Raw genomic sequence first — 13,669 nt, 5'->3', positions numbered from 1 at the left:
AAGAATGACCTTTTTGTTTCAAAGCTCAGATTGCTATCTTCAATATGCAAAGATAATGACCAACATTTCTGGAAATTACTGGAGATATTGGCTCTTCCTATTATGGAGGGATTAATGTGGGACATCTTGAAAGGGAGAACCTAGGAATCTGGGTTTCAAAAAGTGCTGTACATTTTTCTTCTGGAAAATACACTCAATTCAGTCACGCTCAATTTCAGTTGTGCATCTGAGATTATTAATGACTCAAAATACAGGTAAAACAGATTCAACTAGGAAGTGAAAGGGGAGAGGAAAAAGATGTACTCCTTAGGGTGGGGGTGGTTTTTTTTTTGTTTTGTTTTTTTTTTTTTTTTTTTGGTTTTTGTTTTTTGGTTTTTTTTTTTTTGTTTTTTGGTTTTTTTTTTTTTTTAAGAGATATAGAAGAGTAGGAAGCAGATCTCACCTTATGTGCAGTTTTCAGAAAACCTCACGAATTCTGGGTGGGAATTCAAAATATGTATTTAGTATGTTCTCTTATCCAGGAAAAAGACAATTGTACTTGGAAATGACAACAAAAAAAATAACAAATTTGATGTCAGGGTGCTGCTATGGCCAAGCTCATCTTTAGCTGGACCGCACTTCCCATCATGCATCATCACCTTTTTCTAGTCTTTCTAAACTCAGAGAAACCCACAGCTTTCCTTTGACACCCTAGTCACAACGCCACCAAGAAGCGTTGACTGTGTCACCCCTTACTGTCCCAACCCTAGCCAGCCTGCTGCTCCCAGATGCTTCCAGTGAACCTGCCCAGTCCTTCGTGGGAGGTGGAGGTTACATGATCTGAAAACCAGGCAGGTGAGACTGTGGTAGGAATTGGGATGTAGCCTGGGCAAAAAAGTGCTTAGGATTCAATGCAGCAGAAAAACATGCTCCTGTGCTTTGAGGTGGTGGCAGGTTTTGGGTGGCAGTGCCAGAACAGGTATTCAAGGTGGGGAAGGGGCTGGGAGAGGTAGGGAGGATGCTGGCTTTTGTGTAGAGCTTTTGTTGTCCCCATATGAGGCAAAAGCAGTCTGGCTTCTGTCCCATGTGTGTCTATAAAGGGTTTCTGGTGAGATTTCCTTGCTAAGGAAGACATCTTGCTGCTATTATATAACAAGGTGAGATTCAGACTCCCCACCTATGCCATGGATGTTTGCAAGAAGCATGGAGGTTAGCCCAGGAGGGCACGTGTCTGCAGGCTTAAGGTGCTGTTCCTTGGTGTATATCCATGTAAAAGCCTATGGGCACAGTCAGAAGCTCCTTTTGAGCTTTTCCTCCAGGGCTTTCTGCCAGGTCATCCATGGTACCTCAGCCTTGATTCTGTGGCCTTGAGTGGGTATCTGTATCTAGAGCTTCTGTTTTACAACCAGACTTGTAGCCCATTTCTGTACACATTGAACACTGAGATTAGCACAAGAATAAAATGGCAGGACTCAGAGGAAAAAGGGCATTGGAGACCCTATTTCATAAGAGAAGGCAGGGAACTTTGCTTGCTTTTTGTAGGTAAGTAGGGGTTGAAAAAGGATGGCTTAAGTTTCTGTGACTATGCTGAGGTTGGAGAGAGTAGGATACCAGAGAAAGGGGAAAAAACTATTGAAGTTGAAGCAAAAACATTTCATACCAGAAGACACAAAGGTAAATGTGGCCAGGAGTAAGCTAAATCTGGAAAGGAGAGGGTTTCTGGCCATCTGAGGGGTAAACTTCTGGCCTCCTCAGCAGAGGAATAGGGATAAAGAATCCAGCTTGCCCTCTGGTGGAGTTTTCCCCTGTATGGGAAGAGCGTAACATGCTTGCTAGCAGGTGACGTGTGGTCCTAGGCGGGTTGAAGGGGATGTAGTATCCCCATGCTTTCTGTTCTTCTGCCCCACAAAGCTGAAGTGTTTGGCCCTGATTTCTGACCCATATCCCTGCTGAATCCAGCATCGTTGCCTATCTAAATTGGAATGCCACATTTGTAATTAAGTTTCAGGCAAGATCTTTATTCAGTAAGCGGCCCTAAAAAGCCCCCTTTTTTTTTTTTTTTGTTTTGTTTTTTGTCCTTGGCCAAATCACAGATCACTGAAGAAGCAGCACAGAAGCTAAAAATGAGTCAATTTAATAGAAAATGGGAAATGTTCCTGGGTCAAGTGTGCATCTGTGCCTCTTTATATATCCTAGTCTAAATATAGGTGCTCTGAGGGCTTGCTACAGATAACTGGAAAAAGGAAGGTGAAAAGAAAGAAGGCACTTAATTTCCTCTTGCCCTTCCCCCAGCCCGCACAGTGTTTGCAAACCCCCAAGCTGTACCAGTTTAACCTCGTGAAGGCTCTGGATAATACAGCCACAAAACTGGGAGGACTGGAGGAAATCCCACCTGCAAAGCGAAGTGGCAAGGAAAGGCTTTTTTAATCACTGTGCTTAACCCTGCGTTTCCTAAACACTGTCGAAGGCTGCAGTTAGTCATTTGTTTTCTTAAATTACCATAAATTGGAATTTATGGGCCAGGTGATTCTCTTTGAAAAGAGTCCTTGTGTGCTGGAGAGGGAAGGGTGGGGCCAACCTGCTAGCAGGGAGCTTTTGGACTATTCCAAAAGCAATTCTTTGTTGTTCTCTCTTCCCATCAATGTTCCCCCATGGAAAAATAAATAAATAAAAGTATTTGACTTTCTTTTAACAGCTGCCCACAAAGGTTCCTTTCTTAACTACCTTTTTTTTTTTCTTTTTTTGGGTCCTTCTGATTCCTTGGCACAGCAAAGGAAGATCAAGAGAACTCCAGAGGCAGTGGGATCCTCTTGGGGACACCTAGCTTTCAGTACTGGGGTTTGTTTTTTTTTTTTTTATTTTGTTTTTTTTAAAAATGTAGGTCATTCTGGGGACAAGTAGATGGTGGTGGTTTTTTGTTATTTTTTTTTCCCCTAAGGAAGATTTCTGGAAATAGGTAAAGGATATCTTCGGACTTGCATTTTATGCCTCTTTACCATGAACCAAGTATATTCTCTTTGCTGAGAAGAGTATTGTTCAATGCAGATTTCCCTGGGCTAAGCACTCCGAGCTTCTCTACATTGCGTAGTGTACGCTTTTTAGTGAGGTTTATGCTAACATGTTTCACCTTGTGCTGCCTGGGGCTAAGAAAGGGAATAAATTGCTTTTTGGGTCTCTTATGGCTTGGACAAGAAGTAATGGGATTAAATTGCACTGAGGAAGAGTCAGGTTAGACATCAGGAAACACTTTTTCACAGTCAGAATAGTTAAATGCTGGAATACATTGCCTAGGGAAGGGGTGGAATCTGTGTTATTAGAAATTTTTAAGAAGAAGTTAGAAAAATATTTGGCAGAAATGGTTTAATAGAGCTGAATCCTGCCTTAGGACAGGGGATTGGACTCAACTGCTGTTCCTCAGCTCTTGCTTTTCCTCTCCCAATTCATCCAAGGATGACTTCACCTTTCTGATCTGGGAGGAACTACAGTTCACCTAGTGCAATGTTTCTACAATGGATTGGACTTCTAGCCTACTGCAAACTGAACTGTGTTACTGTCGTCATCCCTTCCCCCCTCCCTGACTTGCTTGCTTGTTCCCACATGTGGAAATGAGTGTATATGCTGGAAAATTAAGTTGCTGCAAAGTTTCCTGGCTACTGCCTGATGCCTACCAGACCATGGACCACAGACTGAAGAATGCTGGCTGTAGTGACCTCCCAAGGTCCATTCCAGTCCTAATTTCTCTGATCCTAGCAGCACTCATGCAGTTCATCACCATGGCTCTACTGACGCATGATAATTTGAGCCTTGGTAATAATTATGCTTCTGAGCACTGGGAGAAAAAGGACTGTTCATTGGTGAGATCGACAATCTGGAAACAGGACAAATAATAACCTGAAATCCTAGCTCGTTGGTAAACCTGCTGTTAGGAAGTCCCTTATGTCTAATCTTTAAGGTGCATTCTCAAGTGAAATCAGACAGCCTGCCTTTCCAGCCTCCAGACAAGTGTGCCATTTCAGCCCAGGGACAAGGGAGATATCTGAAATATCACATGCCAGCAGCAATGAACTGCAGAGGCATTTACTGAAAATTGAAAAAGCCATAGATAAAATCTGTATACTTATCACTTGTGCTTACTTATGCAAGTATCTAGCCAGGTTCTTCAAGGTTTCACAGGTGTGATGTAATAGTACTCCTGATTAGTACAAACATCCAGGTGAATACAGATCAGAATATTATGTACCATCAAAACTTCTATAGTTTCCCTATAGAGAGACCTGTCAAACATGCTTAAGAAATATTTGGCCTTATTGGGACTTAATTCTTGGAAGAGGGGTTTATTGCAACTGAGTTTTTTGGAAAGGAAATCTGAGGCACACAAAAGACATCAACCTGTGTTGTGCTCTGAAACATTTCCCAGCTATGCTCAAATGGAAAGGAAGCAAAGGGTAAGGCTGACGTCAGGCCATGAAGTTTAATAGCAGCATGATATTGTTATGTATTTCACACCTATAGAGAAATGAGCCCACTTTTACCCTCTGACTCCAGAGGAACTTGAGAGACCTTGCCATTTGCTCCAGAGCTGGCTCAACAGTTGTCATAATGTAAGAGTTATGATCAATATTGGATATATACCTGGCTACCCAAAGAGGTGGTATAGCTCACACAGGCCTTCTAGAGATACTGACTTTTTTTCTGCCAATCTCTCCATCATCCACCTTGCAGGAATCTGATGTATCCAAATCAAGATTGCATGAATCACGGTTTTCTGTCCAAAGCCCTAGGGGCTCCAGTTCACCTGCCTGTCCTCAGCCCTTGTGTTGTGCCCCTTGGTCATCTAGCTGTAATGGTTTCTGGATGCTCTCTGTGAGACAGGTACAATATAGCACAACAGACCTCGCTCCAGGAGTCTGAATCAAATGGACAAAATCAAGCCAGATCCTCATATATTGAAAATGGGTTAGTTCCTCTGAGTGACACAGAGCTCTGCTTCTTTATACTAAGCAGAGAACTGTTGCTTTTATCCTGCCCTGGGTTAGGGACACTTAAGATACAGGATATTGGGATATGTTTGTGAATATCTGCTTCTTTCTTCACACGTAAAATCCTTCAGCTGTAATGCCGCAATTTCTGGCTCAGAGATCTGTGTTCCTTCCTTGTGTTCAACACAACTGGATGCAATTTCTAGTAATCTCTGGAAAACTCAGATGCTTGCTGTTCTCCTGACCTAAATCTAAGGTGGCAAGAGGTGTAATTCCCCCCGCATGTTCCCAGCAGCTAGGGGTGTTCAAGGTCTTTGCATCCAGGAAATGATGTAGAGTAGGGTACATCATTTCTCCCTTGCCTCTGAGCTGTGCTTTCCCTTTGCTCTGCAGGGGAATCCTGCATGTTTCACAAAGACAGGAGAAGCCGGACATGGGTGAATGTCTGCAGGCTAGAGAACGAAGAGTGCCCTAGCAGGGAAGTCAGATAACATACTAATGAGAGACCTGACTGAGTGGCTGACGGAAACACTGCAGCTTCATATCTGAACTAGATTCACGATTATAATAAACGTTTTTTTCCTAATGGAGCTGGGTTGCCAGGCAATGCAAAGTCTAATGGAATACCCCATCATTTCTGGAGCACAGGAAAGGGATTTGTTGACCTTCATAGAGGAGATGACTTTATAGGGCAGGCATTTGGATGGGACCCCCGGGACTCTCTTCTAGTTTTGCCACAGATGCAGGCAAGTCACTTAGGCCAAGACTTTCAGAAGCAATTAATGAAGGAGGAGGGAGAGTAGCTCAAAATGGCAATGTCCTCGCCCATTTAAAGTGGAAGATGGCTTGTTTTGGGAACAGCTGACAGAAAGGTCTTGTAAAAGAGCCCAAAGGCAACAAGGTATGAAGAGACTTTCTAAATAACAGAGAAAGCTTGACACGTTTGCTAGGGAAGCATGATGGACTGGGATGACTGAAGCCTTGAAATCACTTTAGAGACCTTTTTAAGATAGAAGTTCCTTTGATGAACCTCCAGCAAGGTTTATTTTTTAATACTTTTTATCTGATGCTTATTTCTCCATAACAGTTAAGTAATGACAGGCTGCCAACCCCCCCACTAGATACCAGGAAGTATGCAAGGTGAAGAAGTCATGAGTCATGATATAATCTCTTTTGTAAACTTGAATACTGTTTGTGCAAGTGGCTTTTCTGATGCCTAATATGGTGTTACACTTATATATCTTAGCATTGACTAAGTATCTCGAATGGGTCACCTATTTGCATTTAGCTAAAAGTGTTTCAAGGTGTCTTCTTACCAGTTTTAGTTGTCCAATGTCTCTAATAACTGACCAAAGAGGACACAGTTCAATCGTCTAAGTCTTGTCTCCTTAGCAAAATGAGGTAAATATTTATATATTTGACTGCTTTTAGTCATTACAATCTGAAAAGAGGCAACAGATCCACCAAGACCTGCAGAGGGATAAGGTCAAGACCTAAGAAAGGTCATACTCAGAGCTCCTGGTTTTATGTGGTGGAGCATGAAAATATGAGATGGGTACTTGTATCAGTGGCATGAGCCATGAAAACAAAGGTGGAAGAAGAGTGCTTTACAAGATAGGCCCTTTGTTATCCCTCTGCATTGCCTGTCCTGAAATGAGCAGTCCAAAGACTGATGCATGGTTAAGAAGTTACCTCTAAAGAGGCTGGTCTCTGGCTTCCTTCCTGAGTGCACAGTGAGAACAGGTGCCCTGAATTCACTTTGCAGTGATGTGGGACACATGGGGGGTTTGGTGCCTCCTCTGAGTCCTGCTGCATTAGTAAACGAGGTGCTGTTCCAAGGGTGAAGGCACATATGTGCCTGTGGCTTTCTCAGCCCTCCTTTTGTGTAATAAGATTTCCTGGCGGGTAGGATACTCTTTGCTGGGAAGAAGCAGGAATGAGAGAAGCAAGTGACTATCTTTCAAACTTAATTTGCACGACATTGCTGGCCTGAATACCCAACATGTTTTCAAATGTGACTGTGGCAGGGTTTTGTTGGTTGATTTGTTATTTGGTTTTGCTTCTTCTTTTTCTTCCCTCTTGAGCACTTTGGCTCATGTGTATCTGGTTTATCCCCTCTTCATGTTTATACAAAGAACAGATTTACTAGGGAATGAGACATCTTCATTACACACTGCCTTTAGGTCTCCTCTGTCAGCCTGGGACTACTCATGTTCTTTCCTGGGAATGGGGAAGAGTGCCTGGGTCATGACATATCTCTGTCCCCATCAGCACTGCAGCTGCATTGAGCTCCATATACTGATCAGCTCTGACCCATAAGAAATATTCCAGGGTCACATCCTTTGGTGCTGTGAGCACATACAGCCCCACTGGTTTCCAGATTGGAGGACAGACAAGTAAGCCCTCAAGTCCATACATCTACTTAGAGCTTCTGTAAATAAGCAACTGATTAAATCCTCCAGAGCATGCCCATGTCTGTGCAGAAATACACTGCTAAAGGAAGGGAGGAACAGGAGGGGAAGGCGCTCTGTGAATCTTTGGGGAAATAATATGTTGTCAATAAAGCTACATACCATTAATTAACTTAGCATAATCACCCTGTAATTACACTGATAATCATTTATCTTGGGCTCAGACCAAGAACCTTAATGGGGAAAATCCATCATATCCAATTTTTGTCCAGATGCTTAATTCCACCACCGAACTAATCCTAACAATTCTGTCAGATTCATTATGCTGCCATTAGAGATAGAGGACTAGAAAGTGCTCTGAGCACCTGCCCGCCTCCTGCACTTGTCCTAACCCATGGCAAAAAAGGATGGAGCAGAGTTGGAAAACCCAGGTTACCGTATTTCTAATGGACCTCATGAGTAGTTGTGCAAAACTATTTGGCAATACTTTGAAAGGAGATCACAAGTAGGGGTCATTTCTGCTACTGAATGAGGAAATTAAGGATAGATGTTAACTCCAGGCGAAGGGGTGGCATGAGGTAAACACACTGTTTCAGTCCCCCTAAAGCCTTAGCAAAGATTCAGATCTGGGCAGCATGGAAAATGGGAATGGAACTAGGCTTCCTGGGAAAATGTAATTTTTAATGGTGCTAACCTTGGACTGAAGTGCCATGATCTTAAAGTAGCTCTTTAGGCATGTCTTGATTTGATCGCTTTGCCATTATAAAGACATTATAGAACAGGATAAAAAATTATATGTAGGCTACACAAGGAATGGATAGTGAAATATTTGACCATTCTTCTATTTCCTCAACTTGATGCTGCTACAATTATCTGTATAAATTTAAAATGCATATTACTGTTGCAGGCACTGAATAATTGAATAATTGGTTAATCGAACAAATTATTAAGTCAAAATGAAGGAAGCTCTTGACCAAAGCACATTAACTCTTATGGTTTGAACTGTCAGCCTTGAAGATCTTGTCTTTCTATGTGATGATTTCACAAAAGATCTTCCCAGCCTTTCCAGATCCTTTTCTCAGCTTGCAGAACATGTAGTGCAAGTCAGCTCCGTTGTCTCTATTTTGCAACGCTGTTTTTTAGGAGAGACACATTGCACAATGAAGTCCTCCTTTGAAGGTGGAGCTCTTGCTCCAGAGAGGAATTTCAATGTTGGCAGCTTCTGTTTCATTTAGGACCTGCATCCTGTTGCTTATTATTTCCTGGTAAGTGTTGGTAAAGAGGTCATATACACTGATGAATGCATTCAGGTCTCTGCAGCTAATTATGGCTCTAGCAACAAACTAGCCTTCAAGCTCCTGAAACGCATCACTGCTTTCTTGAAAAACAACACAGGCTTCACCTTCAAATGCATTCAGGCTGTGCTCCTAAATTGAATTCTCCCTCATCTTCTTGCTTTTATTTTATTTAGGAAATCCAAGCTAAGCAAACAGTGGTTTGGCTTTGTGGTTTTTTTTTGGTTTTTTTGTTTTTGTTTTTTTTTTTTTTTTTCCCTGAACAGGGTTGCACTGAGAGTCAGTTTGTTCTCTCCCATGTAGAAACCTAATTTAGCTGCCTGAATTCCCAGACAGCTTCCTTGTGTGTTGTAAGAAAATAGCTTCCACCATTGGGAAGGGACATATGGTGGAATGTGTTGCATTTCAAGGTGGTCCTGAAGAAGTGGACTGATCCCCAGAACGTGAGTCTGTCTTCACCATACAGCCAGGGCAGTGAATGGGAGAGCAGTGCTCATGTGTCCATGGAGGCAACACTGACGAGAACTCCGTGTGAGTTGGAGAAACACCATGCGTTGCTGTCAGTTCCTGGAAAACATGAATCTAGGGAAGGACAGCATGCAGGAAAATGGAAGGTTACGCTGGAAAGTGATCTACAGACTAAGGACTGATTGAGTCAGCAGTTGTCTTTGAATTTTTCCTAATTTGTCAACAGAGGCCAGCATTAGCTTCTTCTTCATCCCTATTTTCTCTGAGAGGCTTCATCAGCCCTTAAGGGTAACAGGGCTGAAAAGGCTGGGAAGACCCTTATGCTTGGCAAGGCTGTTTTACATATCAGAGACCTTGCTGCTGTTCTAGTTGTTTGATGTTGGGGCTGCTGTTGTGGCAAAGAAGCAGATGGCTCCACAGGCAGGTCAGGTCATTAACTGCCAATGCTGAGGCCACCTTCTGGCAGAACCCAAGGCAAAAAGGTAACAAATTTAGGTGCAAATATAATCACAAGTATATTACTTATCATAAGTGACCCTTCTCTCACCTGCTCATAGTTTAAGGCTTGTTAGTTAGCTCCAGACTGCATTTAACACTGTCATCCCTGATGCTTAACAATGTTATACTAGAAATTTTCTGGCCTTTCCAGAAAGTTGATTAACAGGTACGAAATTGTCTCCCTCTCTCCTCCACTCATGCACACACAGAGGATGGAGGTGATCAATGGAGACCTTTCTGATTATTTATTTAACAAGGGAAACAAACCTAAACACAAAGAAGGATGGTTAAAAAAAGAATTTTTAAACAAACTCCAAGAACAGCAGCTGATCCTTCTCTTTTGTAAACAAGGCCTTACTGTAATCTTTTTAATTCTTGCCACAAGCCAGATTTATCTTTGGACATCCTGCCCAGAAATCACTGCACTTCTCTGCAGCAGAATAAACATTCAAGGGACCCAACCATATGGACACACACAGAGGAGATAGAAGGACTTGGAGATCGAGCTAGTGCAAAAATGTTTTATTACAATGGCGAGTCCTGGGCTAGAGGAAAAAAGAAGAGGGGAAAAAAAGCAATGAAATCAAATCCCTGCCTTGATTGTGTGTGGGTGGATAACTCACTTCCTTCACACACTTCTTATGCACTGATGCCACACACAGCATGCGAGTACTCCAACTCCTGTGCCTCTCCATCATCTACTTCTTAAATCACTGCAAATATATACAGAAAAAAAGCCTTGAGATAAAGCTGGCACAGGGGAAGAAATGCAACTTCCCCAGCAGAGCTGTGGCGGTGTGACAAGCTCTTGGATCCTGTCCAGCGAGCTGAAGCAACTGAAACTCAGGCCTGAAGCTCCTGAACAGCAACAGTTTGGTTCGGACCAAGACTTGCTGCAGTAACTGCAGGACTGACATTGCTGCACGCACATGGTCTTCGGCCCCCTCCACTGTGCCCCTGAGCACCTCAGTAGGACAAGGAAGCACTCAGCACTGTTCCTTTACATTTTTATTTTTGAGTGCAAACTTCCAGGCAAATGCCCAGGCAATCAAAGCTGGGTGCACGAGTATTGACGAATAAAAATTCCTTTGAGTTACAGTAATGCTGAGATCTCTTCTATACCACTTGCAGAGGGAAGGTCAGTGTTTCAAAAGTTTTATATTAGATACTATAATAATTTTCTTAGTAAATTGTGAAATGACCAATGTTATTACAGAACTTGGTGGTGGGAAGCAGTTATAGACTGACAGTTGCATTTGGTTGATCTGAACATCCAAATTAATTCCAGATTTTGGCAGATTTTGAAATATTCTTCTTCACCTATCCTATCAGAACAGATAGGCATGAGCCTATAGACTACCAGTGGTTCAGGCATCTGGCACTATGAAACAGTGGGTATGCAGAGGGCCTACATACTTTCATATGTCAGAGTCGTATAGGGCTGAACAGGATTGGTCAGGAAGACAGGTGGCAACATGGGACTGGGTAGGAAAGAGAAAAGTGAACGAAGTACAATTAGATTGGGCATAAGTTCTTGCTCTCTCCAGCCTGGCCACAGGCTGGGGCAAAGAGTTTCCCAGGGCCAATCATCCACTGCCAGCATGTCATTTATTTCTGATAAAATTCTGTTGCTGTTGCACTTGTGCCTGGTGCCAGCCTCTGGCCAAGAGTGACATTTTTTCTGTGAAAGGAAACGGAAGAGAGGCCTAGGAAACCCACATAAATCTGAATGGAAGCAAACAAAGATGTGTCATCAACTTTGGAGATGGCATGGTGAGGACCAAAGTTTTATTGACACTTGTTTTGGAGGACCTGTGCAGCTTGCTCATGGCTCTGCATGAGTAATGCGGTTGTCCTGGGTCCCTGACAGTGAAAAAAGAATAATTATATTGCAATGTCACATATTTCTTCCCTCTTCAGTTGGTGAGCTAAAAAGCAACAGGAAGTTCTCCAGCCCTGAGAACCATATTTTTGTCATTCTTTCATTGGGGAGCTGCTGTTTGAATCAGAGCTCCATATTTGTGACACGCCATCAATGACGGCTTCCTCTGGTTTTCATTTTCTTCCTTACAGATGCAAAACTTGGGGCATCGTCACAGGCAAGCTGGAGGAATGAGTCTGCGGTAGGAAGGATGGTGCCTGTGAAATACTTTCTTAAAACGGAGTCCAAAGTCTCAGGACGTTATCCTTAGGTGACCTGGGAAGGACTGAGCTCTTACATAGCTGACGAGCACGTGACGCGACTGTTAGGAAAATTGCAGCTGCAGGATAATGGCCTGAAACTTTTTACTGGGGTAGCTTCTTTTCTGTTAACATTCTTCTTTGCTTTTAACTAGGATTAAAAATCCCTAGGATTTTTTTTCTTTTAACTCTTTAATTTGGCTTTATTTTTTCATGCAACAAACCAGATATTTTTTAACTCTCCAGATCTCTCCAGTGCCTCCAAAGCATGTATGTTGACTCACAGACATTTTTTTCCTCTTTTAAGTTAGATCTGGTCTTTTTCAACACAAAAAGCTATAAACAAGCGATGCAGAAATCCATCTTTTAAAAATAGCTGGAGACAGTTAGGGCATGTGTTCTGCTACTCATGCAGAAAAGGGGAGCATCTGGTTTGAAAAGAAGGCTTCAATGGCTCCAGCAGCAATTTATAGTCATGGAACTGTTGGCTTGCACCTGCCCTGCAGGCAGCAAAGGACAAGGGGAAAAGGATTTGTTGGGGTTTTTTGTGTGTTTTTTTCTTTTTTGTGTTTTGTTTTGTTTTGTTTTTTTTTAAACAGAGTTACCCAGTGGAACTCATTCTGGTGTCCCAGCCCCTAAATCTTAAAATGCCCAAATTCAAAACTGTGGTGACTATATTAAGGTGTGGTAGCTAATGTGTACTTTTCTACCATTGCCTTTGACTGATCTTGAGAGTGGCTGGCTTACAGGCCAGGAACATGATTTACCAGGAATAAGAAAGAGTAATTTGGTCCTACTAGGCTTACAAAACATGGCTCAGGTCTGCAGGAGAAAAGAACTGACCTTTCCTTCTTCTTTCCTCCTGCTCTGCCCCTCTGCACCACTCTCCCTCTGCCTGTCCCCATACCTACAGCCTCCACCTGATGTCTGAACCAAAGCCTCAGTGTCTGTGCAAGCAGGAAGTGGATATGAAGGTGGACTCCATCCTTCAATACCTTTCACTTGGATAGGTTTTCTGGTAAAGAGAAAAAGGAGCCTAAAGTGTCAATCTATAGGAGAAAAACCTTATCAGCACAGCAATGAGTGGTGGCAAGTTTTTGCTTCTGTGAAGAACTCCACTGAAGGGCTTTCAGCAATGCCATTGGATGCAATGATGGGACAGAAAGACCAAACTGGGGACTGAAGCAAGAGTAATCCTTTAGTTGGGTCCAAGTTCAAAATCAATGTTGAGCTGAACTTTGCAGATAAAGTTGTCAAGAATGCATTTCCCATCCTATCAGAATTCCAGAGAGGGTTTAAATAAATTATCCTGGATTGATGCAAATGACTAAAATCTCAGATGATTTGTAGAATGCAACTTCTGCAATTTCTTGACTTCTGAATTAGCAAAGTAACTATGTGGGAATCTTCTATTTTGATACAGTCCACATGCAATACTACACATTCTATATAAAGACATACAAATGGCTTAAAAAGTAGTGTTAGCACTATTTAAATGCTTTAGCTTGTAAAAAAAGTAATTCAAGTAAATTACAAGCTGCATGAAATGCTCCAAGGAAGTCCAAATGAAAGTCTAATTTCAGAATGATTTACTGTCACTGGAAACATATTCCAGCAAAGCATGTCTATTTTGACAATATGGCATTTCCTAATGAAAAAAGATTCATATTCCTTGCTATTCTATCTTTTCTGCTTGTTGACCTGCTCATTTTTCATCTAAAATTGCAAATTCCTCTTTAAGGGAATTTTTCTACCCTCCATCCCAGTGGAGACAAGATGCAATTAACTTTCCCTAGTAAAATGTAAAAGCTAGTCTCTTTAATCACGCATCTCACATAAAATGTGACTTGTCAGAAGA

Source organism: Strigops habroptila, chromosome 5 (genome assembly GCF_004027225.2).
Source record: "Strigops habroptila isolate Jane chromosome 5, bStrHab1.2.pri, whole genome shotgun sequence".
Classification (NCBI taxonomy): Eukaryota; Metazoa; Chordata; class Aves; order Psittaciformes; family Psittacidae; genus Strigops; species Strigops habroptila.
This window is presented reverse-complemented; position numbering follows the sequence as displayed.